This window comes from Callorhinus ursinus, unplaced genomic scaffold (assembly GCF_003265705.2).
Source record: "Callorhinus ursinus isolate GAN/ISIS: 27379988/994484 unplaced genomic scaffold, GSC_fseal_2.0 scaffold15, whole genome shotgun sequence".
In the NCBI taxonomy this organism is placed as follows: Eukaryota; Metazoa; Chordata; class Mammalia; order Carnivora; family Otariidae; genus Callorhinus; species Callorhinus ursinus.
Window position 1 is genome coordinate 18887316 of NW_027397077.1, and position 26609 is coordinate 18913924.

The 26609-nt window shown below is 39.4% G+C and overlaps 1 long non-coding RNA gene and 1 pseudogene across 2 annotated transcripts in view; both read right to left on the reverse strand.

The window, feature by feature from the left end:
• Positions 1 to 26609, reverse strand: part of LOC141374206 (uncharacterized) — a 211880-nt gene that overhangs the window by 133680 nt on the left and 51591 nt on the right. The gene's annotated exons all lie outside the window — the stretch shown is intronic.
• LOC112833971 (actin-related protein 2/3 complex subunit 3 pseudogene) lies at positions 18908 to 19622 on the reverse strand (annotated as a pseudogene).

The following is a 26609-nucleotide window of genomic DNA, read 5'->3' on the forward strand; positions in this document are numbered from 1 at the left end:
TGTGTGTGTGTGTGTGTGTGTGTGTGTGTGTGTGTCTGCATTAAAAAAATCACATACAAATCATTGTTTTGCCACTTTAATTATCTCACTCTTTTGATTTTGTTTTATAATCTACATGCTGTTCTCATTTGTCAGCCTAATATATCAGAGCTCATTCCACCCAGAATCTCAGAGTTCATTTGGTCATTCCTCACCCATGAGATAGATTGTAAGCCTGAGACCTCAAGCAGCTTAACATTTTGAATTCCAAGTGTCTACAGACAGATACACTCATCATCTCAACTACCAAAACTTAGCAAGCACCTACAATGGGCTTATCATGATGTACAGCAGGCAGGTGCTGTTCTTGGAGGTGACTGGTTGAAAGAGATGTGAACTGAACAAAAGCCTGGATTTCAAAGAAGGCAGATTAGACATCATCATATACAGCGGAAAGTGATGGTCAGATCCGCTGAAGCCTCGCTGTCATTTGTGTACTGTATTCATGCGAGATGTTTCCTGTATTCTTTCCTTAAACCTCTTTGTTGCATGAGTTAGAGTGTGTTTCCCTTTGCAACAGTCAGTATATGTCCTAATGAAGACAGTCAGCATTTCCCAAATTGCATTTTTCTGTACTAGTGCACTCTGTAGTATGTATAGCAATATTTTTCCATAGAAAGATAGCAACATTGATTTTTTTCCTCCAAAGTTTCTTTAATATGTATAAGTGCATGCATGCATGTGCACACACATGCATATGTATATCACAATAAACAGAGACAACTGACTTGGGACATAGTGTGCCATTCCCAGGAACAAAAAGAACATGAGAGGCTGCAACCAATTCATCAATACATGATAGCAATCTGTAAAATGATGCTTGAGACACAGTTACCAGCTCACCCTGGAATGGTAGACCATCCTGTTGATGACCACTGGTCTCTGTTATATATCGTAAGCCTTATGATTTTACATATTTGTGATATTATTTAATTTGCATATATATTAAACAGAATAATAAAATGTTAATCATCTCTTGCCACAATTACTTCATCTACAAGAATATTTTAGTTTAATCTTATTATTAATTTTAAATTCTTAGAACTTTATGCTCCCTCAATCCATTATACCAGCAATTGCACTACTGGGTATTTACCCCGAAGATACAAATGTAGTGATCTGAAGGGGTACATGCACCCCGATGTTTATAGCAGCAATGTCCACAATAGCCAAACTGTGGAAAGAGCCAAGATGTCCATCGACAGATGAATGGATAAAGAAGAGGTGGTATATATACACAATGGAATATTATGCAGCCATCAAAAGGAATGAGATCTTGCCATTTGCAACGACGTGGATGGAACTGGAGGGTATTATGCTGAGCGAAATAAGTCAATCAGAGAAAGACATGTATCATATGACCTCACTGATATGAGGAATTCTTAATCTCAGGAAACAAACTGAGTGTTGCTGGAGTGGTGGGGGGTGGGAGGGATGGGGTGGCTGGGTGATAGACATTGGGGAGGGTATGTGCTATGGTGAGCACTGTGAATTGTGTAAGACTGTTGAATCACAGACCTGTACCTCTGAAACAAATAATACATTATATGTTAAAAAAAAAAAAAAAGAAAGAGTAGGAAGGGAGAAATGAAGGGGGGGAATTGGTGGGGGAGACGAACCATGAGAGACTATGGACTCTGAAAAACAAACTGGGGTTTCTAGAGGGGAGGGGCCTGGGGGGATGGGTTAGCCTGGTGATGGGTATTAAAGAGAGCACGTACTGAATGGAGCACTGGGTGTTATACGCAAACAATGAATCATGGAACACTACATCAAAAACTAATGATGTATGGTGATTAACAATAAAATTTTTTAAAAAGTAGTATGGTCAAATAATTCTTGAATTGTTTGATGAAATTGTAAGAGGTGAAAAGTTTAAGAAGGGTAGTGATACATATGGATAGGAGAGTCATAACAACATTCTCATAATAACCACTGCAGTAGTACCCAAGCCTGAACAGGATGCTCTCACCTGGAAAACCTATACAAATACAGATTCTCACACTCTAGACCAAATCTAATAAATGTGAGTTTCCTATGGAAGGAATCCAGGAACCTGCATTGCTCAAAAACTCTCTCAATGATTCTCCTGTATTATGCCACAGACTCACTTTATGATTCATAAGTATATTCTATTTTGTTACAATTATAAAGGAAATTACTCAAGATGAAAATAAATTAAGGCTTTGACTAATTTGAAGGGTACGGTGAACTAATGAAGTTTTACAAGTGAACAAATAAAATGCAGCTCCTCTCCTTGGAATATATAATAAATATTTATTAATATTACAACATGTTTAATACTTGTTATTGAATGGTACAGCCTACAAAACAGGATTTCATCGAATTCTGTTTAAATTATGCTGGGCAATTGAAATACCCATCTCAGCAACAAAGGAAGAATTAATTATAGAACATCATCTTGGTTAGCTTCATAAACCAGTACAGCACCTTTGAAAAGTGGTTGACCATATATACCAAGAGCCTTTAAAAATGTTCATTATCTTTGCACCAATAATTTTCACTGCTAAGAAGATTCCCTAAGGAAATAACCAGCGAAGTGGACAAATATTTGTATTTAAAATAGGTGGTTGCATTTATGATATCACAAAGTGGGAAATAACCAAAATGTGTGATTGTAGGGGACTGTTTTATAATAAATGATCATGTATATACATGACAACATATTAGGCAGCCCTTATAACTACATTTGTAACATATTTAGGGACAAGGGAGAAAATGCTGCACAATCTAATGCTGAGGCAAAAGCTTTAACACGCAGGGGGTATCTAAGGCTGTCAAGTTGCCAGACATAAGACATCTAAAAAGGAGGCTGGATTTTGTTCATTTATATAAGAGGGAGGAAATGAACTAGAGAGAAAATGCAAAACAGTTAAAGAGAACACAGTGAGAAGTGAGGGGAAAAAAGCATTAGGTGCTGGATTGAGCACTCAGAGACCACCCTCCACCCCCATCCCACCACACACACACACACACACACACACATCTGAAGGTCTAGGCTAGTGTTTCTCCACCTTGGCTTCACATCACAATCATCTTAAAAATCCTGATGCTCGGGCTCTATCAGGCCTATAGAATCAGAATCTCTGTAGTTAGGACCCAAGCATCTGTATGTCTTTTTTTTTTTTTTTTTTAAGCTTCCTAGATGATGCCATCTGCAGCCAAATTAAGAATCTGACTGAAGACAGTTAACACCGGGGGCTTACCCCTTATGCAGTACAAAGGAGAGCAGCTAAGTCAGAGCACCTAATATTTCTTTTCTTCCTCTACCTTCCTGTCCTCTCAGTAGAGCGTTGAAACAGTCCCCCGAACCCGTCAGTGAAGAACTGCTTAAACATTCATCAAATTTTGTTCCAGGAAAGACAGGAGTGGAGGTTTCCTGTAGCCTTCCCCCTCTAGAAGCCCCTTGTCCCCAAAGGCAACTAGAGACACACCCTGGCCATTCAGCCCATGGTTCCAGCTTCAGCCTGCCATCGGGTGACAGCAGCATTGATCAGTAGTTGATACATTTCCTATCATGTTAGAAGATTTACAAGAATCAATGTGTAGTTGTAAGGCTGGTTCCAAGTACACACACAAGCTTGGAATTCAACATTTAAAACTCCACGAAAATATATCTACTTTGCCCTTTGCTTTATAGAAGAACTGGATGTTTAGCATAAGGAAAGACAGCCCTGGCATCAGTACAAAGAGATATTTGTTTAAGATTCCTCAGCAGCAAAATGAATGAGAGTGAGTGAATGAGTGAATGAATGAATCTAAGAATAATTTTAAAATAGAGATTCATCATTCCCCTGAATTGGGATTTGCAAACTGGCACCTCTAGGCTACATCAAACTCCTAATTATATTGCGTTAAGCACATTCTTGTTTACAAAATACTTGAATTTGAATCCCTTTAAAGGGGGTGTGCAATCTCCAGCTGATCCCACCAGGACTGTTGCTGTGTTTGATTCATGACCACTAAACTTTCTGTTCTTTGGTATTTTAAAGATTTTATTTATTTATTTGTCAGAGAGGGAGAGCACACAAGCAGGGGAAGCTGCAGGCAGAGGGAGAAGCAGGCTACGCACAGAGCAAGGAGCCCGATTCAGGACTTGATTCCAGGACCCTGAGATCATGACTTGAGCCAAAGGCAGATGCTTAACCAACTGAGCCACCCAGGCATCCCTGCTCTTTGGTATTTTAAATTCTGCATTCTCCACAAAGATTAACACGTAACACTAATCTGTGTTACAGAGGTTCCAGCCAAGAACCGTCTTTTCTATCCTCTCCTTGAAGGATCTCGGACACAAGCTTGGGCCAATTTGCGAATCACTGGTCAGTGCTGCTCTGAGAAACAGATATCCAGCTCTGCAGAAACGAACCCAAATAAACTGTAGAATTCACCAGGGACAAGGCCTGTAGCTCCATCTGACACCACTCCAAAAGAGTACCAGCTGCCAGGTTCCGCTTTTGGCCACGCAGAGGTTGGGTGGCAGATCAACAACTATGCAGTAGGGCTAAGACAGAGGGGAGCTAGCCAGAGTGCTGGAACCCTGAAAGGGGGACGCATTATCTCCCACATGAAACCTTTTCCTTTTGAACAGAGGTCCACAATGAAAAGTAATAAATCTCCCTTCATTTCAGTGACAGGAAAGTTTGTAATTATTTACTTTCACTTTTGGAAAGCCCACAGAAAGGAAATGTACAGGGGTGCCTGTATGGCTCAGATGGTTGAGTGTCAAAGTCTTATTTCAGCTCAGGTCCTGATCTCAAGGTTATGAGTTTAAGCCCCACATTGGGCTCCATGCTTCAAGGCAACTTCTGAAATGCCCCCATAGTTGCTACAAGTGAAATCTGCTGTGTGTTTGGAGGAGGAAGTTTTCTTTTTATCACAGGAGTTTGGGACAGATTTTTAGAGGAAGTGGTATTTGAGCTGCACCTGGAAGGATAAGGAGAGTCATAACAGGAAGATGTGCAAATCAGCAGGAATAGAAAAGTGTAGAGTATTTTGAGATATGAAAGGACCAAAGGAACTTGCTATGTCATTAAAGGGAGCCCACTTAAAGTGGGAACCAAAATTTCATAAGTAATGTAGGGAAATCTGATTGAAAATGTATCTCAAAAATAAAACAAAAACTTAAACATAAGTTTAGTTTACAATATTATATTTATATATTACAATTTGTCAATTATAATCACAGTGATGTGCTAAATTTTAAACAATGGATCAAGATGTGTGTGTATGTGTTTGTGTGTAATATTTTTCACACAATTTTATGGTAACATGAGATGACCTGTTTTACTTTATTCTTGAGTTTCACAGATTGGCCATGAGGAGGTCATACTTGCAAAAATATGTGAGAGCTCAATTAATTTCTTCTACATCATTTTTATGAACCTCATAAAATGTTTCATTGTTTTTATAATGTTCACAGTTCCACTGGCAATCAGTTCAAGTTGTATTTACCTTGTACTGAAGGACGTTGACACTGTCTGATGATCAATGAGAAACCAAGAGATTGAAACTCAAAGTGTAGAGATGTTCAAGGAGGTTCTAAGTTTATATATATTTTTTCCCTTGGCAAATATTTTTCCTGTTCTTATAGCTTTGACTTCCTTTTGGAATATCATTACCATGGAAATTCTGATAAATACCCACGTAATAAGGATCCCTGATGGTTGACTTTGACTAGAATATAAGATCTACTTTGAGAAGCTGTGGGTAATAAGGATGACAAGGTTAATGAGGCCTTGAACACTGGGATGAAAAGGTGGGGCTTTCTTTATTGACTTAATGGACAATAGGGAGCCATTGAAGGTGTTTGAGCACAAGACTGAAGTAAACAAAACTATCCTTTAGGAAGAAGTGTCTGGCAGGGCTGGGGAAGATAGGCTGCAGGAAAGGCTACCGGTATGTGTACAGTTAGGAAGCTGATGTAATCCATCAACACTCGTGTTTCCTTACAGAATGTCTATGGGGAAAGGCAAAGACGCCTCGTTTATCAATGCTTTCTGTCCTCCTTTGACTTCCATTGCCATTGATAGTGATGCACACCTTCATTTATCTTTGTAGGATGAGAGACATTTCTCAGAGTCATTTGCATGTTTTAAGCAGCCCACATAGAGACTAATGTGATTGGCAATTTGGAACATATTGTCTTTATTCAGCTCCAGAATCATGCCTAAGGGAAGAAGGATTAAGTAAGAAGGAAAACAGCCCCCCCTTCTCACTTCAATGAAAACTTGAAGTTAATTTTTCATCTTGTGATGTTTACTTTCGAAGTAAAATAAGTGAAAAGGCTGGACCTTTTTTTTTTTTTTTTTTAGGTTAAAGACTTAGTGAAGTCCCTGAGATTAAGAATAGTTGTTATTTTTTAAGGCATCTTTCTAAAGCAATTTATTTAATACAACTATATGCTATCCTTTCGGAGCCTCAAATGAAGTGACATAAGTCATGTACTTTTTCTGGAATGTTACATGAAAATACTTTTTAACTATGGTACTTAAAAAAAACCCTGAATATATCCACACTTCCCTTCATTCTTCCTTTTCACAGCTCCCTAACCACCCCCCTCACACACACACACTCACTAAACAAAGGATGTGTTCTAGTAGGAGCAGGATAAATGAAGGTTCAGTAGAAGAAAATTAACATGTCCAAATAAGAATTTTGGAAGTCAGGCTTTCATTCTCTCAGTTGAAGGCTCTGAAAATCTGCACTTAGCCACCATAAACCAGTAATGGGTCCATTTCCTGAACAAATGGTAACAATGACAAAAAAAAAAAAAAAAGAGCAGGGTAAGTGCCCCCTTAGAATAATAAATGTTTTGAAATGTTTCAAAGGGTGTTGCTGGCAGGTAGAAGGGCCTCAAGGCTATTAGTCCATTGCTCATTTTCTAAAGCTTCTGGGGCTAAGGATCTTGCAAATGATTTTTGTAACTCTTCACTGGCTTCTGTCCAGAGCCTCTCCTATAAACAATCCTGAATGCTATGAAAACCAGAAAAATCCTAAATTGAACATAATGATGATTTCTTTACTTTCAATCAAGTACTTTACCTGAAAGGCTCAGCAACTAGTTCTTGGCAAGATAATGAAGGCAGCAAACACATTTCCTACCCCTGTCAGGAAAGTAGTACATATATTAGGCTCCTACTTCGTGCTGGTAGTGTTCTAGCAAAGAATAAGGCAGAGAGGTCACTGCCCTCAAAACATTAACTTTTTTGAGGGAGGAGCAGAAAAGAAAAAAATGAATGCAATAAATTCCATTATGGCTTAGTGCAATGAAAAGATGGGAGCGGGAATATTTATTGAAGAGTAGGGGGAGCTGCTTCACCCAAGTTTATCAGGGAAGGCCTTCCTGAGGAGGTAACAGTTGAATAGAAACTTATACATATTTGGACTTGAATTCTTATTTATTTATTTATAAGATTTATTTATTTATTTCAGAGAGAGAGGGAAAGAAAGAGGATACGCCTTGGGGGAGGGAGAAGGAGAGAGAGAATCCTCATGTAGACTCCCCACTGAGCCCAACTCAGGGTGATCCCAGGACCCTGAGATCATGACATGAGCCAAAATCAAGAGTCAGATGCTCCACCCACTGGGCCACACAAGGTTCACCTGGACTTGAATTCTTATTTAAACTCAAAGTCAGGTTGAGCACAGTGATCTAAGGTTAGTCTTCCCAAAACAAACTCTAGGTTTCAAAAACTGGTACGTACTTTCCACAGCCTTACAAAGGTGCTTCCTTTCCACATGCGTGACATGGAGCACATAGGGAGCTTATCCTTTCATGAACCACGTTGTGGAGTAAGAAACTCTCTTACAAGTTTTATAGAAAAGGTGAAATAAATGAACAATTTTATGGAGTTGTGGGGTTTACCATTCCCATGTTACAGACTAGGAAATGGAAGTCAGAAAGGTTAAGTGAGTTAACTGCCAAAGCTCACATGCACAAAAGATAGAGGAACCTTGGTGTCCTTAGTACCATGTTTCTCAAAGTTTCTAAAACAGTTTTTCAATTTTGATGATGTATTAGTTCTCCATTGCTACATGACAAATTATCCCCAAATTTAGCAGCTTATAACACCAAACATTATCTCACAGTTTCTATGAGGCACAGCCTCTGACTCAGTCTCTCACAAGATTGTAATCACAGATCAGCTGGGCTATAGGCACCTCAAGGCTTGACTGGAGGAGGATCCACTTCCACCATCACACACTTGGGTTGGCAGCTTTCAGGCCCTCATGGGCTATTGGCCAGAGATATCAGTTCCTTCCACGTGAACCCCTCCATAGGGCTATTCACAACATGGCAGTTCACTTCCCTCAGAGAAAGGATGAGAGGGAGAGAGAGACAGAAAGAAAGCAAACAAGATGGAAAGCAGAGTTTTCTGTAACCTAGTCATGGAAGTGATAGCCCATCACTTTTACCACAATCTATTTATTAGAGCTGAGTCACTGAGTCCAGCCCACACCGAAGGGGAAGAAAATACAAAAGGCATGGGTACAAGGAGGGATAATTGGAAACTATTTTGGAGGCTGCCTACAAAAAAGGTTATTTTTAAAGTAGTATATAAGTCAAAATAAATTTTTCCTTAGATAGCTATTTAAAAATTCAATATTGTATTTTGGGGTACATGATTAAATTGAATACCTCATCAAACTAATGATTAGAGATTAAAAATAACTTCATTGTTAAAATGGGGGGAAAAAACAGAATTGATAATAATGTTAGCCTGAAATTTGAAAGATTCAAACTGAAAAGTGAAACTTGAAACATGCAAATATCTTTTTCATTTTACTGTTTCAACATCATCAATTTAATTCCAGGAAAACAAAATCATTCATCAATTAATGTCAATTTGGATTTTATGGGTTGGTTGTTTTATTTGTCTTTATTTGTAAACTTCACAGCAACCCTTTGGAGTAGGTGCTGTAATTGGCCTCACTCTACAACTGGGGGGACTTTGACCCTGATTGGTAAGGCAACTTGCCCAAGGTCAATAACAAGTAAGAGCTACAATTTAGCATAAAAATCTGACCGCAGAACCCACACTCTTAAACAATTTTGGTGAGATTCTGAATCACAAAGAAAATAAACAATTTAACATAGGTCACCAACTCACTTGTGAAGGGACTAGCCCACATCTATTTGTTGAGGTACACTGGTTGAGAACCAGATGGACTCATTTCCACTTCCCTTCAATCCAATGACATCCACTTTGCACTAGCAAATAATTAAGCTAAAGGAACATCTCAAGTGGACACGTCTGATTTATCACACATCCAACCATCCAATTGGCCAAACATCCATCCATGGACTCATCCATCTATCCAACACTCTTGACTAAATTACACATCCATCTATCCTTTCTTCTAATCCTCCCAGTTCATCTGCCCTATATCTGTGTTTCTCAAACTCCAGCCCTTAACAATCTGGCCTCAATATCTATAGTCATATCTGCATACTACTTATTCTATTAAATTTTTTTTAAGATTTTATTTTTAAGTAATCTCTACACCCAATGTGGGGCTCGAACTCACAACTCCGAGATCAAGAGTCTCACGTTCTACTGACTGAGCCAGCCAGGTGCCATTCTATTATAATTTTATAAAATATCTACTTTACTTTAAAAAATACAAATGCCTCATTTGGCTTTACTCTAATATTTGTGAATTTGAGGGCTTTATGTGGAAGCTTATTTTTCTCCAAATATACTTGAAAATAAATTCATGGGTTAATTTTTTAAAAGCATTTTACCTATCATAATTACCAAGCCTTGGGATTCAGTTTGCCCATCTCCTAAAGTGTTAGAAAGAGGGGAGGAACAGGTGTGCCCCATTGTCTTTACCTCAAGACCTGCCCCACAGGGTGGGGGCAGGCTGAGAATCTGGACCCAGAGACCCACCTTAACCTGAGGCTCTGGGAAAGGGGGGATGGTAAAGAACTCTCTCGCTCCACCCACTCTCAGGCTATGTGCAGTTGACTGGTTTGAAATGAGATTGTTTTCCTGAACACCTGTGGGGCCATCCTTGAGTCAATATTTCATATTCATTAACTAAATGAACAGCTGGAGGCGGGTGAAGCCTTTCTGTGAAGGCTGCTTTCAGATCTTGCTAAATCAATACCCCTCCCTTGATTGTTCTCCCTTCCTGTAGCTGCACTTGACTCTCTCCTGAACATGCGCTTCTGGACCTGGATGTTGTAGCCTACCTTGACATTGTCTGATGCCAACTGGGGGCCTCAGAAATAAGTGTACTGGGGCTATTAAAGTGCATGAAAATAAAGTGGAGGCTAGCCACTCAGACCCAAGAAGGTCTTTTTGAAGGCTCGGGAGAAGTTCTTCCTGCCCACCTCCCCTCCTGTCCCTCTCCTTTGTGGCTCTGTTCTGTCTCCTCCCTCCCTCCCTCCCTTTCTTCCTTCCCTCCACTTTCTCCCTGAGCCCCTTCCTTCTGGTCCTGTCCTTCCTTCTTTATCTTCATCTCTCTCCTTCTTCTTTCTCCAACTGCTTAATTCAAAAAAGATTTTTTTGTTTGTTTGTTTGTTTTTTATTTTTTTTTTAATTTTTTTTTATTTATTTATTTGAGAGAGAGAGAATGAGGGACAGAGAGCACGAGAGGGAAGAGGGTCAGAGGGAGAAGCAGACTCCCAGCTGAGCAGGGAGCCCCATGTGGGATCCCAGGACTCCAGGACCACGACCCGAGCCAAAGGCAGTCGCTCAACCAACTGAGCCACCCAGGCGCCCCAAAAAAGATTTCTTAAATAATCTATGTGTTTATTTCAGGCCTATTGTTATGGAGAAGACTATTTGGAGCAAGTGAAAGAGGTACCAGTTAAAATGATCCCTTAGTTTACTGGAGGTTTGGGAGGCGGGGGAGGTTGACTACCTACCTCTAGGAGTTTTTGTAGAATATCAAATAAAATAATGTTCCTAAACATGTGTTTGGCATATGGAAATTTCTCTAAATGCTAATTTTATTATTTTCTTCTCCATATCCATTAAAAAGAAATAATTTCTGACCACCTTTTTTTTTAATAAGCCACTATCCATTAAAAAGAAATAATTTCTGACCACCTTTTTTTTTTTACTAAGCCACCTGACAATAAAACTAGATTATTATTTGGGACTACAAACATATTTGACAGATATTAAATTTTTTTTAGGCCTTGCCTTTTTCTGAGGGACTGACTTAGGTACTCTTTCTCTTTATCCCTTAGTCATGTGGCTCCACGGAATAATGTTAGTTGCAAAACTGATCATGCTTTGCTTTCCTATGCTTGGGAGAAAGAATTCATTGTAGTATTTAAAGGTGTTAAGAGATGCTCTTTCTCACTTCTTAAATATTCTTAGGGCGCCCTCTTCTGTTTCCTAACAGTGGTACTGCAGATTATTATTCTGATTTAGGCTGAAAAATGGGATGCAATTATTCTGTGTTAAAACATGCATGAAAGTAGGATAGTGTTAGCATCAACTCCAGCTGGCAGTGAAGCCAAAGGATGCAGAGATGGGACTGGACAGTCTATGTAGGATTGTCAGAGAATCATAACAATCATCACAAAAATAATGTTTGCAGAGAAATGAGATATTATGATCCCTTATTACACGTGAAAAGAGGGGGAGAAATATTTCCTACTACTTATGGACTCTCCCAAGTGAGGAATATTCCTTGGTTGTTTAAGATGTAAGTAGGTGACTATTTTCCTTCCTTCTTAGGACCCTCTGACTATAAGCAACTGAAACCAGTGAAATTTATTTTGAGCAAAAGGAGGGAAATTATTATAAGTATAGGAGTCGAGGGCAGACTCCCCTAAGGTGGGCCATTCTGGCATGTGGATTATTGAGTTGAAGTTAACTGAGATTCTGTGGACTCAAGAAAAACTTTTGTCCCTCCCTTAACTACATAGAAGAATCTAAATTAGGTTTTTTTCAGAATAAGAGTTATTATCAGAGATAAATTTTATCAGAGTAACCCATCTATGTGGCAGGGCAAATATTTGTTTACCAAATATTTGCTTTTTCATCTTCCTGTGAATTATATTCCTTCCTTCTGAAGTCCCAAACCCCTACTCCCTTCTCCTTAGTTCAGAATGACATAGATACCTCATTTTGCCTGCCTTTGGAATTTCCATGTCTATGTGGATTCTCCATATGTATACTACTGAATTTGATTTTTTTTCCTGTAATTCTGTCTCATGTCAGTTTGATTCATAGTCCAGCTAGAAGAACCTTTGAGAGGACAGGACTCTTTGCCCCCTCACAAGATACAAGGGTGTCTCACAGAACCCAAAGACCAGGGGTTCTTGGGCAGAGACCAGAACTTGGCACAGCTGAGCCACCAGGACTGAAATTCTACTCTCTGCCATTTCTCACTCAGCTTCCAACTTTCCGCTTTCTAGTTTCTTCTTCTGCCTCTGAGTTCTAAGTCTGCATGTCTGGGACTCCTGGGACTCTCTGGGACCAATACTCTTTTTTTGTCTCCGTGACAAATTACCGGGGGACAGAGAATCAGAGTGCTCTTGTTAGAATCAGGTGTCCGGCCCTGAACCAATATGGTCAGAGGAGCAGGATGCAGCAGAAACATAGAACTCACTTTTGCAGAGTTCCTGGAAAGAGTTCTTCAATCAAAAATTGATGCCTGAGCTACTTGAGCAACTAACTGAAAGCCAAAGATGGGCTTAAGTGTATTCTGTTCCTCAATGAGGAACTTCTGAAGCTTATAGCCCAGCCCCTCCCCTTCCAAGTGGCAACATCCTGATCAGTGAGGCCACTGAGGTCAGGGCCAGAGACAGAGATGTCCTCCATAATTATCAGCCACAAACAAATATCTAAGGACATACTCTGAGAACCCTCAGGAGAGTAACAAGCTCGTACCTAAATCTGGGAAAGTCCTAGAAGCATTACTGACAACTCTAATAGAGAGGGCTTTTTCTGTGAAATGGTAATCCATTATTGTTATTCTTAAAGCAATGCATATTTTTCACTGTCCCCAAATCGTATGGAAAAGTAACACAATAGTCACTGAAACCCCCTCTAGTTTCTATGCATGCCAAGAAACTAATGATAACACTTGAAAATAGATCATACTCCTACAAAGAAACAGGCCCCAAACGGAGTCACTTAGGTTCAGCCTCACCAAGACTTAGTCCCTAACCCACCCATAGTTTCAGCCTCTCCTAGGAGTGGAATTTTAAGCCAGTCTGTCTGGAATTTCCTGATCAGCACTAGTGAGGTAACCTACATGATGAGACTCCCCATCCTTCTCCTAAGGGAAGGTGACCTTCCCTAAACAATCCTTTCTTTTCTTTTGCAAATAACGTCTTGCCCCACCCTGCTTCCTATAAAAATCTTCTGTTTGGTACAGTTCCTCAGAACTCCTTTCTACTTGTGAGATGGGATAAATTCATGAATCATTGAATAAAGCCACTTAGATCTTTAAATTTACCCAGAATTTGTTTTTTAACAATACCAAAATATTTTCCTATGAGTATGCAAGATTGTATACAGGGATCCACCATGATATGTGAGACAGAACTTGAGGTGCAGGAATGTACCATTCCTTTATTTTTCTAAAGTAACCCAGTCGCTTGCCAGAGTTGGTACATCTTGCATTTTGATGTCATGTGTACATGTGTGCATGTGTGTAGGTGGGGGGAGACTTTCCTACCTTAAAGTTATACTGAAATGTTTGAATTTATCTAGTCCAGAAATATGGTAAAGGGTCTCTGGTCCTCAATCCACCAGAGTCTCTCTCCTTGTGCTCTCAGCTTGATGTCCACACTTTCTGTGCCACGCTCGAGGTTGAGGTTCCCCATGACTCTAAGCGCCATGCTCTAGCCCAGCTCCCTGGGCTTCAGGTTATGCTGCTTTTCCCTTTCAGGGTTCTTTGACCTGTGGGTGTTTCACAGGGTCATTCTACCATTCCTAGAACCACTCAAAGCTTTAATCCTCCCAAACTCCAGAGAACTGACTTTCTTCCTCAAAGTCCCTTTATATGAACCCCTCACCACCATCACCACTACCTTTGGGTGACAATTCTAACTTGCCCACAAGAACTTTTTTTTTTTAAGATTTATTTATTTATTTGAGAGAGAGAGAACAGGGGAGGGGCAGAGGGAGAAGAACAAGCAGACTCTCTGTTGAGCATGGAGCCCCACGCGGGTCTCAATCCTACGACTCTGAGATCATGACCTGAGCTGAAATCAAGAGTCAGCCGCTCAACCAACTGAGCCACCTAGGTGCCCCAGAATCTGCTTTTAAATTAACTATAAGGGCAGGTAATTGTGGGGTGTCCTGATCTGGTGGGGGCCAGCAGTGCCCAAAGTAAAAGAATTCACCAACGCAGAACAAAAAAGACAGAAGTTTACTGAATACACTTCAAGGGAGAAAGGAGAGAATGTCTGCCATGAGAATGGAGTGAAGGAGCATGGGGACATAGGGAATTTTCCCTTTTTTGGTAACTGTACCCTATTGTAAGTAGCCCATTAGTCAGTTAGGGCCTATGGCCTAATGAGCCTGTTTGCGTTCAGCTCAGTGGTCACTGTGGGCCCTTTTGCCTTGCTCAAGTCTCTATTGCTCAAGCCTGTTGCCTAAAAGCTGCCTCTACAGTAATTAAACCCTATAATCTGGCTGTACTCTACCTAAACTTATTTCTTTATATTATGGTCATCTAATAATTTGACACTTCTTCAATATAGGTACAGTATGTAAATAATTACTGAAATCTATAGCTTTGTGTTAATTATAGCATTCGTTTTTGAAAGTCCCCTAAGATCCAGACACTATGCTAATTTCTTAACTTTCATTAGTTTTGATTCCTACAATAATTTACGTATAGGGAAACTGAAATTCAGTCATTTACCAAGGTTATAGAGCTGTGCTATCAAATAGAAATATAGGTGAGTCACAAAATTTCACATATAATGTGAAGTTTTAAATTTCAAATTTTAAATTTCATAGGGAACTTAAAATCTTCTAGAGTCCATGTGAAGAAATATTAATTTTTAAAATATATTTTAATTCAACATATCTAAAAGATTACCATTTTAACATGAAAATCAATATAAAAATTGATGAGTTATTTTATAATTTTTGTACCAAATCTTCAAAACATGCAGTGTGTTTTTTTTCACTGACAGCACATCTCAATTTGGACTACCTGATGAAAACGTCATTTAAATAATTCTGCCACATCGTCACTAATCGTCAGGGAAATGCAGATCAAAACCACAATGAGATATCGCCTCATACCTGTTAGAATGGCAATTATCCAGAAGATAAGAGATAAAAAGTATTGATGAGGATGTGCACTGTTAGTAGGAATGTAAATTGGTGCAACCACTACAAAAATGGTATGGAGGCTCCTCAAAAAATTAAAAATAGAACTACCATGTGATCCAGTAATTCCACCACTGGGTATTTACCCAAAGAAAGCAAAAATACTAATCTGAAAAATATAAGCACCCCTGTGTTTATGGCAGCATTATTTACAGTAGCTAAGGAAGCAAGCCAAGTGTCCATCGGTGGATAAATGAATAAAGAAGATGCCATATATATACACAATGAAACATTATTCAACCATAAAAAAGAAGGATATTTTGAGGGCATTATGCTAAGTGAAATAAGTCAGAGAAAGGCACTGAGTTATCTCACTTACATGTGGGATCTTAAAGAAAAACAAAAACAAAGATGAACCCATAATACAGAGAACGGATTGGTGCTTGCCAGACACAGTGCTAGAGAGTGCGCAAAATGAATTAAAGGGAGTCAAAAGGTACAAACTTCCAGTTATAAAACAAATAAATCCTGGAGATGTTATGTATAACATGGTGATTATAGTTAGTTATTGTATTGTATACTTCAAAGTTGCACAGAGTAGATCTTATCACAGGAGGAAAAATTGTTAACTCTAGGTGGGGATGGATGTTAACTAGACTTATGGTGGTGATTGTTTCTCAATATATACAAATATCAAATCATTATATTGTATACCTGAAACTAATATAATCTTATATGTCAATTACCAGGTGTTGTTACTTTCACTAGTGCTCCCGGCTGTGTACTGAGGCCAAGTGGAAGTGATCGAAGGTCTGGTCAGCCAGCAGGTAATTAGAACTCAACGAGGCCTGGCTTTGTCAGTTATGCTGCCTCAGGAAGGAGCCACAGCGACCCCTTCATGGATTTTTGTTAAACCTCACAGGTATTTTTTTAATTTTATTTTTATCAAGATACAATTTACATACAGTAAAATTCATCTGTTTTTCAGTGTGTAGTTCTATGAGTTTTCATAACCACCACCACAATCAAGATATATAGTATCTCCTCCCCAAATTCTTGTGCCCCTTTGCAGAGAATCCCTACTCCACCCTGGCCTCTGGCAATCACTTCAGTTTTCTGCCTATTCCAGAAAGTCATATAAACGTATTTATAGAGTATGCAGCCTTTTGATTCTGGACTATACTTCTGAGATTCATCCATGTTGTTGTGTGTATTATTAATTCATTCCTTTTTTATTACTGTGTAGTATTCCACAGTATGGCTATGCTACCTTTTTTTTTTTTAATCCATTTATCAGCTGACAGATATTTGGATTGTTTTAGCTTTGTAGATTACAAATAAAACTGTTATAAACATTTGTGTTTTGTTTGTTTTAAAGACTTATTTATTTATTTTAGAGAGAGAGAAAAAGAGCACGAGTGGGGGTAGGGGCAGAGGGAAAGGGAGAAGCAGATTCCCCGCTGAGCACAGAGCCTGACTCAGGGCTGGATCTCACAATCCTGAGATCATCACCTGGGCTGAAATCAAGAGTCGACGCTTAATGGACTGAGCCACCCAGGCGCCCCTAAAACTGTTATACAGATTTGTATACAAAACCTAGAGGCAGTCTCATTTGAATTTTATAAATTTTATAAATAATTTCACAGTATTTCAGTCACATGCTATGTTGGCCTCCCCAAGATGTTAAATTATATATATATATACACACACACACATACACACACACATAATATTTAAATAACATGAAGAGCCATATATACTAGCTACTTAAAAATAATGTAAAATTAGTAAAACATTTTCAGCTGTTGACTCCTGGAACATTCAGTTCAGGATCAGCAAGAGCTATTCATTTGAGATTTTGAGCTTGTTCATTGTATTTTTCCCCCCACATATTCTTTTCCTTACTGGTATTCACACAAAGCAGTAATATAATAAATATTTCCCTTTGGTTTTGTTCCACATCAACTGATCTTATTTGCTCACCCCCCCACACTGCCCTAGACTGGGGCTGAGATGTTCAATCTTTGGCAACATGATGATTTACAACTGCCTATCAGTGCTCCCATGAAACAGAAAAATGGGATCCTTCTGAAAAAAATATTGCTTTTACCCGGGAAACTATTGGTACATCTGGTGGATTTCACTTTGAATACTTACCATTTAACCCAGAGATCTAGATTTCTTGTCTTTTTTAGATATCTAAAAAGAATGGCCTTGGGGCACCTGGGTGATGTAATCAGCATGGAGTCTGCTTGGGACTCTCTTTCCCTCTTCTTCTGTCCCTCCCCACCCTGAGCTCGCTTGCTCTCTCTCTCTCAAATAAATAAATAAATCTTTAAAAAGAATGGCCTTGACAAGTGCTATGTTTTCAACTATCATGCCAGCCAACTGACTAGGACAAAAATTAAAATTTCCCCATTGGTTGCATGGCTAAATATTTTAGTTCTGCTCTAGAAGAGAAGCAGGTAGTTGAACTAAAATGAGCATGCTTTACAAAATTCACACCTGTATGTGACAGCTGCAGAGCACGGACTCCAAGTTACTGTATGTTTCTTGATGGTCTCACTGATGCTTACCATATTATTTCCTGACTATTTAAGGGAGGAGGAATATTCATCAGAGAAGAGAATATTATTCTTCTTTTGTTTGTTTCTATACCCAAGCACTGGGTTCCTACTATGCATTTTGGAGCATCAGAAGACTGAAGCTCTGTGATTATGAGTGAATCAGATTTGGTCTTAGGTATCCAGAAAAAAGAAAAAAACAGCAATAATTGATGTCATTTATTGAACATTTGCCACTTGGCTGATATTGTGCAGAACTCTATTCATTGCAGTATTTTTATTACTCACAAAAATAACCCCATAAATTAAATACTTTTACCCCCTTTTTACAGATGAAAACACTGAAGCTTACAGAGGTTAAATGGCTTATGATGGCACAGTTAGTATGTGGTAGAGCTGGGTTTGGAATATAGTTGTATTTGACTCCAAACTTATGCATGTTAACCACTAACATTTAATTGCCTCCTGGGTCTGTCCAATATTCCCTTAACTCTTTTATCTGTTGGAAATAGTGGAATTGATATGGCCTATATGCTGGACTGAATACTTTGATTTTCTTTTTTTTTTTTTAAAGATTTTATTTTATTTATTTATTTGAGAGAGAGAGAGCGAGAGACAGAGAGCACGAGAGGGAAGAGGGTCAGAAGGAGAAGCAGACTCCCCGCTGAGCAGGGAGCCCGATGTGGGACTCGATCCCAGGACTCCAGGATCATGACCTGAGCCGAAGGCAGTCGCTTAACCAACTGAGCCACCCAGGCGCCCCAATACTTTGATTTTCTTAAGCTCTTATTCATGGACATAGCCCCCATTATGCCTTCTGTGGAGTCCATTTGTTGTCTAGTCTGTATTTTTCCCCAATGTATTATTGTGGTGATATTTTTTTTTGTTTTTGTTTTGACATGGAATGTTAGAAATTTCTTTATTCTTACTTATTTTTATTAAGCACCAGCTTAATACTGCAGAAAATTTCAAATCACCCATTCTTCCCTCCCCGCCCCAAATTCTTGATAAAGAGCTCTTCAAGTGAAGACATGCTCTCTTCTCTCTTCTGTATAAAACTTTATCAAATAAAGGCAAATAACTATGTACACCTTGCTGTGAAAGGCTGCCCACGGCTGTGGAAAGTGTCTGCTCAGGCTTTCACTGTCCAGGTCCTGAAAGACTCTTGTTCATGAACTGTCTCTTCACAAAGCAAGTCCACCACTTGCTAGGTTTATCATTCTGAGGGTCAAAAACTTTCTCACAAAGTCTCAGTCCAGTCTCTTGTCTCAGCTGCTGTAAGTAGGCCCTCATCACCTCAACTTCCTGTTTGTTTGCAGGTTTGGCATAAATTGCATTAAGTGGAAAACCAGGCTCTCCAGGAAAGGGAAAATTAGTGATTCCCGGTGTATACATTTCTTTTTCACCTTGGCTTTTGGAATTGCACTTTTGGAGTTTCTTTAGACACTCAGAAATGTAGAGTTATATATATCAAGGTTCTATCAGCTTCATTCTTAATCTCCTAGTTTTTGAAGAAGACATTGGCCTTCAAAAGACAGTGGCTTCATCCACAATATCTGTATCTTTTGTCTCTCTAGGGGCAGGTCCTTTGAACTGACTTCTGAGAGGCAACAGAGTTTCCATGTTTCCAATGAGTTTGGTGTCAGGGTCCATGAGAGAAGAGTGGTAAGCCGGCATCTTGCCGGCGCCCGTGTTTCAAGCCAGACGAGGAGGTTGGGGTTCGAGCGCGGCGCTTCCGGTCCGGGGGCGCGGGCGGGTAGGCGGAAGTTAGGCGGAAGGGCGTGATGATATTTTATTTAACTCTAGATGTTAAATAGACTCTGGAAGACAGGATTTTTTTTAGGTTAAACTTTCACAAATAACTTTCTTTTGGATACACAGGTGGCATTTGATTTCTGAAGCTACCTTGGGTGGAATGCTGAAGTTCAAAAGAGCCAGAGAAAGGAAGGTGAAGTGTTAAGGCTGAGAGCTTTGATGTGCCAGTAACCATAATGATACTTTGTAAAACCTCAGTTGCTTCTGCCTCCCAACTAATATTTGAGTAAATATTATGACTTATTTTAAGATGAGAAAACTATAGCTCAGAAGGATGAAGAGGCATGTTCAAGGTCCCTCGGCGAGTAAGTAGTGGGGGATTGGTTTAGGCTTCTGTTTCTTTTTAAAAATTTTCAGTCTTTCTCTTCATCTTTCCTGAACTGGAAGAAGAACCCTCATTTCTTTGTGCTGTTTACTACCAGCGTGGTGGTGGCAGTTTGAAGGCAGCTCCTTAAACATTCTGAAATATTTATCTGCTTTCTGAGATAAGAGAACACTGAGAACTGGATGTGCTTTTACTTTGGCCCAAGTGGGATGACACCAATGTTCTGTCTCGACAGAAGAAGCAAAATAGGCCAGTAGGAGGTGGGTGGAAATGAGTAAATCTAGATGTGTCCAGGCGGTATCATTCCTATTTAATGTTGATGAAATTATATCTGGAAATATGTTTTATGTGTGGATTAGGTTCTAAAACTATCTAGTAAGTAGAAAATTGCATAGAGACAAAATTATCCTTAAAAATTCCTGAGTAAGAAGAAATGGGCACTGAACAATTGTCTCAAGGGTTTCCTTAGGCTGATTATGCTCCAATATTGGAACAGATTGCTGTTTCTTCAATGGAGCACAAGGTGAAAGCTGGTTTGGGGGAAGGTGTCGTGTTGCATAACCACCACTTCTCTTGAAGTGTCTGTAAGATGTGCACACCAGGGGCAACACAGCATTTGCATATCTCCCCGCCTAAATTCACGATGGGGCACAGTCACATGCATTGATGCCATCTTCCCATCTGCTGTGCCCATCACCTTTCTGAAAGGCTATTGCTTAGGTGCAGAATCAGGTATGCAAAACATGTACCTCTGTGGGGTAGCAATGACAGAACAAGCTAAGACTTATTTTCATAAATGCATTAGTAAGGATTTTTAGCAGCCTGGATGGTAAAAAGGGCAGAGATAGCAAAATATGACTCTTCTCTCTTGGGTGGTTGGTATGGAGCAGGAGATGTTTTTTTACCTGCAACCAAAGATTGCAGAAGGAAAGGAGTGAGAATATAAAAGAGCCAAAGCAGATTTTTTTCAGTCATTTTCTTATTATTTTATTGTTCAGAAGGGGAAAAAAATATCTCCACCAAGAATAGAGAACTTACAATGAATATATGAATGTGTGAAAAGAGATTATTTGTGGTAACTTAAAGGAAATAATTTATGTGCTACATGGACAATTAAAACATACAACTTTACAAGGTATTACTGTTTATAGATTTTTCCCTCCCCGTTTTGTTGGTTTATTGAATTGGTTAGTTTCACTCGCAAAGAAGGTATGTGCTACTGAGATTCTTGAATTAGTTGATTGCCTTCTTGGTGATCTTCCTTATAGTTGCGATTAATATCTGGATTCAAGTACTATCAGGAGTTTATTTAGGTTTTTTAAAGGCCCCTGAAGACATATTTCAAGAGGAGGTAGGGCTGAGAGTAAACATGTCTAATCTCCCTCCTGCTGTGCTATCCGATGAGCTGCGTGGTATGGTACTGTCTCTGGCTACCCAGGCCTTTACTTACTTAAAAACAAAATGAGTGTTTTGTGCCAAATGACCCTCAGAATCCTTTCCAGGTATAGCACTATCTTTCTTGGTTAGGATGGCCAACACTTTGAAGTCCGGAGCTATCCATTTCAAATCACATTTAAACATGTCATTTGAAAAAGCATTACAATTTCTTTTTTGTTCAGAACTATTTTTTCCACACTCTGATGGAAGAATTGCTTGAGGGGAGATTTCTCAAATGAGACTCATATGGGAGAAGAGAAGAGAAGAGGAAGGAAGATTTGAGCTTCATTGTAAGCAGCTATTCCCCCAGCAGGCCATGCACACAGGGAAGAGAAAAATTGTAGGGCAGGATTGCAACTGGATAGCGATTCCTAGTTCTGAAAGTGGAGCAAGGGCACAAAAATATTATCTTTAAAAACTTCTCTGCATTTCCAAAAGTAAATTCCTTGAAAAGTTAACAGGTACATTTCACCTATTTCTGGTTTTGGTTTGGTCCAAGAGTATTTCATGGTCAAACATATTTGGAAATTGAGGTTCAAGTCTTTCTACAGAACTTCCAACAGACGACAATATGTTAATGCACATTATGATTCTGCAAGCAGGAAGAAACACCCCAAGAAACTTAGAAATTCCTAAACTTCTTTGGCCATGGAATATTTTCTGAAATGTATATCTTAGAATTACTGTTCCCTGGAATGCAATTTGGAAACATCTGCTTCAGCTGTCCAGTATTAGCCAGTAAAGAAAGCTTGATTCCTAAAATCTGGGGTAGTGGGAGAGAAAACTGTGATCTTATTAGGTGGCCATTTGGAATATCAATGATTTGGAATGTTGGTTAACTGTCATTCTTGCCTTCTTCCAATTCATCTATGAAGAAATTCAAGTGACCATGGAGTAAACTTATCCTCTCACACAGGATTCAGCCATTATCGCCGTATTGGTTCAAAACAATGATCTGATTCCCCAGTGTTCTTAAGAGTAACACCTTCAATAAGATCTTCAAGGCTCTGTGTGGTCTGGCCTGCTCTGCACTTCAGGCTGGTTTAATACCAGTCTTGCTGCACACGTGTTTCCCGGGGCTACACAAGAAAGTACCACATATTGTTGGCAGGGCCCTACTCCCTCCAAAGCCTTAGGTGAGGACACTTCCTTGCCTCTTCCAGCCGCTGGTAGACCCAGATGTTCTTTGCTTCAGGGCAGCCTAACTCCAGTTCCTGCCTTTGTCTTCACATGGCCATCTTCGTTCTATGTATCTGTTTCCTCCTCTTAGAAAAACACCAGTCACAGTGGATTAAGGAACCACTCTACAACCAGTATGACCTCACCTTAACCACTTTTATCTGCAATGACCCTATTTGCAAATAAGGTCACATTTTGGGGGTTAGGACTCCACATATCTTTTTTTTAAATTTTATTTACTTTTTTATTATGTTATGTTAGTCACCATCCACATATCTTTTTGAAGGACACAATTCAGCCTAGAACAACACCCTTGCTCTCTCCTTCATCAGCTTCTTGAATTGCCTAGATCTCTCCCCAACACCCCCCATACCAAGCTAACCTTTGCAAATAAATACCCCTCCTCCTCGCTATTCCTCAACTGGTTATTCCAACTGTTAGCCCACCACTCTGTTTCACTACCTGTAACCTTTCTGACAGGGTAATTTCTCCATTTTCTAGCATCTCACAGCACATTCCAAAGCAGCTCATTTGTAATTTTATATTGTCTGTGACTGTTGTCTTCACATCTGTCTTCCTCATTTCCCCTTTTCATAGACAGGGGCTATGCCAGCTTTTTGGTTTTTTTTTTTTTTTTTTAAGATTTTATTTATTCATTTTGAGAGAGAGAGCATGAGGGCAAGTGAGAGGAGGGGCAGAGGACGAGGGAAAGAGAGACGGAGAGAATCTCAAGCAGACCCCACACTAAGCATGGAGCCCAATGTGGGGCCCAATCTCACAACCCTGAGATCATGACCTGAGCTGAAATCGAGAGTCTGATGCTCAAGTGACTGAGCCACACCCCCCCCGGGGCTGTGCCAGTTTTGCATTCAGGTGTATCTCTAGCACATAGCATAGTTCCTGGCACAGCTTAACAAAAACTGTGCCTTAATATTTTTACAATATTTTAAAACAGACAAATTAATCACTAGACTAGATCAATCAATGAAATTAGAGCCTTTGTGAACAAATGTTCCAGAAAGAAGTGTCTGCTACTTTTTCATATAACACCAAAAGACACCTAGCCTAGGGCCGAAAGGGAGAGGTACAAAAACTCCTGTGTGGCATGTTCCTCCTCACTCATGGCGGGTTGTGCCTCTGAAATTTTGCAGTTGCTGTGAAACTCCTGTCATTGTTAAAGTTGACTCTTGCAAAACAATGTAATGATTGTCACAGTGCTGTCTCCGAGTGTAAGATCACTTATGTACCCCCTTTGTGGAGTATGTTCTTCCCTTGACAGGTGCTTGAAAAGAGAATCTGTATCATTTCATTCAGCCGATATCAGAGGAGAACTGAGCTCTGCCTGACTGCAAAGCTGGCTTTGCATTCATAGCCTGAATGAGCAGTAGCTATCTCTATTATCAGCCTGGCAGGAACAGGTAGAATGTTACCTTCCTTGGCTAGAAAAGTCTTCTCATCCGAAGTGGGATGCTGCACATCTTTTCATGAGAATAACTGGACATTGCTAGATACAAATCCATGGAGCATGTTAAATATAGTAGTGAAAATCCTCTGAGAAAGTTTGATTCAGGAGTGAGGGCTTGGTGGTTCTCCCGGTGGTTGAGAAAGCTTATAGCAAGGAAAGGATTCCCCAGAAACAATCAAAAGCCAGTTTTCTTCTGTTCTCCCCTCCACTGAAGGCCCTTCTCTTAAACTCTTAGTCCTGCTTCTTTTTCCTTTTATTTAATCTAGACCCATATTTTTCAAACTGTGTCCCATGTACAGCAGAATCACTTAGAGAGAGCATGAACAAATCTTTCAGACTTGCTTAGACTTTCCAAGGTAGGGCAAAGGAATCCTTATTTTCAACAAAATCTATGGGAGATTCTATGTGCCCTAACATTTAAGCACCACTTGTTGAGAATGACAAGCTATGGTAAGATTTCTCCAATGAACATTCATAAATGCATCCCAGTAGAAAATCACATAATATTTAGGTTTTATGTGATTTATTTTAATCATTCAAATCTTACATTGTTTCAGCTAAAACTTTTTGAACATGACATAGAGATGTATTTCCATTTAGATTCGAAAAGGCATGAAAAGTATAATGGCAATCATTTTGTGTACGATGCCTCTCCATATGTGAACAGCAGAGCAGATGGGCCATTGATCTTGGCCACAGCTGATAACACTAGAACCACGTGACCTAAGTTGGGCCAGATACTCTATTTTACAAAACTGAAATTAGGGCACAGAACAGGAATTAGGAGGTTATGCAGATCTAGGGCTGTGGCTGGCGTTGCAATTACAGCTATCATCTTGCTCTAATGGCAAAAGTAGGGAAAATGTCAGCAGAAGGAAGATAGAATTAAGTTGACGTGCATGCATGAAGAGAGGCACTAGGCTTTCAGGGAGAATCATGGAGGAAATTTAGTTACTGGTTGTGCAGTTCTAGGTACCAGCTCCTATTCGGAATGCACAGTATTTTCTGGTAAAGAAATGACATTTAATTTTTGTACTCTTGTCATCCTTGTAACCAAGGTTATTGTTAATAAATGTGCAGAATTTAGTCAGTGATGAATGAGGTAGGGAGGATGGAGGATCATCACTTTTCATTGAGTGTTTTTACTCAATGGTGTGTGCCAGGATACAGGTCAGCCTGACATGTATTTAGATGTTCTACTAAATAATTTTCTTCTATCCTGTGTTCTGGTCTGGTTTCTCCTGTGATATTATCTGACAACAGTAATTCTCTTAAAAGTAGATTTGCAGTCAGGGACCAGAGCAAGTGGATATGACCTTTGACTTCCTGAGTTTATGGCATTATCACCAAAAGGAAAATGACTCACAGGAAACGTTTGTCACTAACAAGATTAAACAATTTAATAAACATTCTTGAGTATGTTTTACGTACCAAGACATCTTCATTATACAGATTTACCTGAAATAAGTTATCTTTTGTATCCTTCTAGATAAAATCACAAAACAATACCCCATAACTCAGTATAGTGTGAATCATGTGGATCTACAAGAAGTAGAGCCCTTGGGGAAAAATAAAAGTTCATTGGAAAGGAAAACTCTGAGATGCCAGAATTGCTAGAAAAGTCATCTCTGGTCTCTCTTAATTCTGTATCAGGAAATCTCCTGTCTAAATACTGTCTGCAGCATTTTAGAAAAAAAAAAAAAACATGAAAGAGAAGTCTTTATTCAAACGCCAACATCAAGCATGATGAAATTTAATAAGCCCAAAATAATATGGAAACTAAAAGGCCTTTTCCATTACTCTACCCCAGCCAAATGCCCATTATCTTCAGTTATTTGGGCAACACCAATTCAATGTTTGTTCTCCTGGAAGAACTTCAAACAAGATCTTGGGTTGGAGATGGTCAGAAGATAAAGGAAATTTTTCATTAGTTCTTCACACATACACACACTCACAGAGTCATCAACTTCCAGAATACACATTTGTTTTCAGAATGAAGAGATGGTTGTCTTGATTAGCTTCACACCTAGAGTGATACCCTTTTCTGAATTAAAATTGCATAAAAATAGACACCACAACAGGACCCAGTTATTGCATAATTGGCATGAGGTTTAAATTGCTTGGGGAACATTAACTGATCTGTCTCCAGAGTTGGTCTGAAGAAAGATGTGGATTTCTGATGCTTATCATGAGAACTGCCTGATGTTCTTGTCAAATCCAGTGCAGAGACAGTTAGCATTTCTCACTCTGGGGCACACAGGGTCTTCTAATGATGCTTCTCCTACATTATTTGAAAAGGGCATCCTCCCGTATGTCATCTGGTTTGTCCTCCAGGAAACAAGGTCTCATCTGGCATTTTTAAAAGTCTGTTTCCTTATGACTCAATCTAAGTGTTTTGGGGATGCCTAGTACTGATTCTTCTAGACAGGACTAGCACGCATTTCTCAAATACTGTTCAGTGAGAGGCTCTGCTAAAAGAGAATTCTGCACAGAGGCAAGTTTGG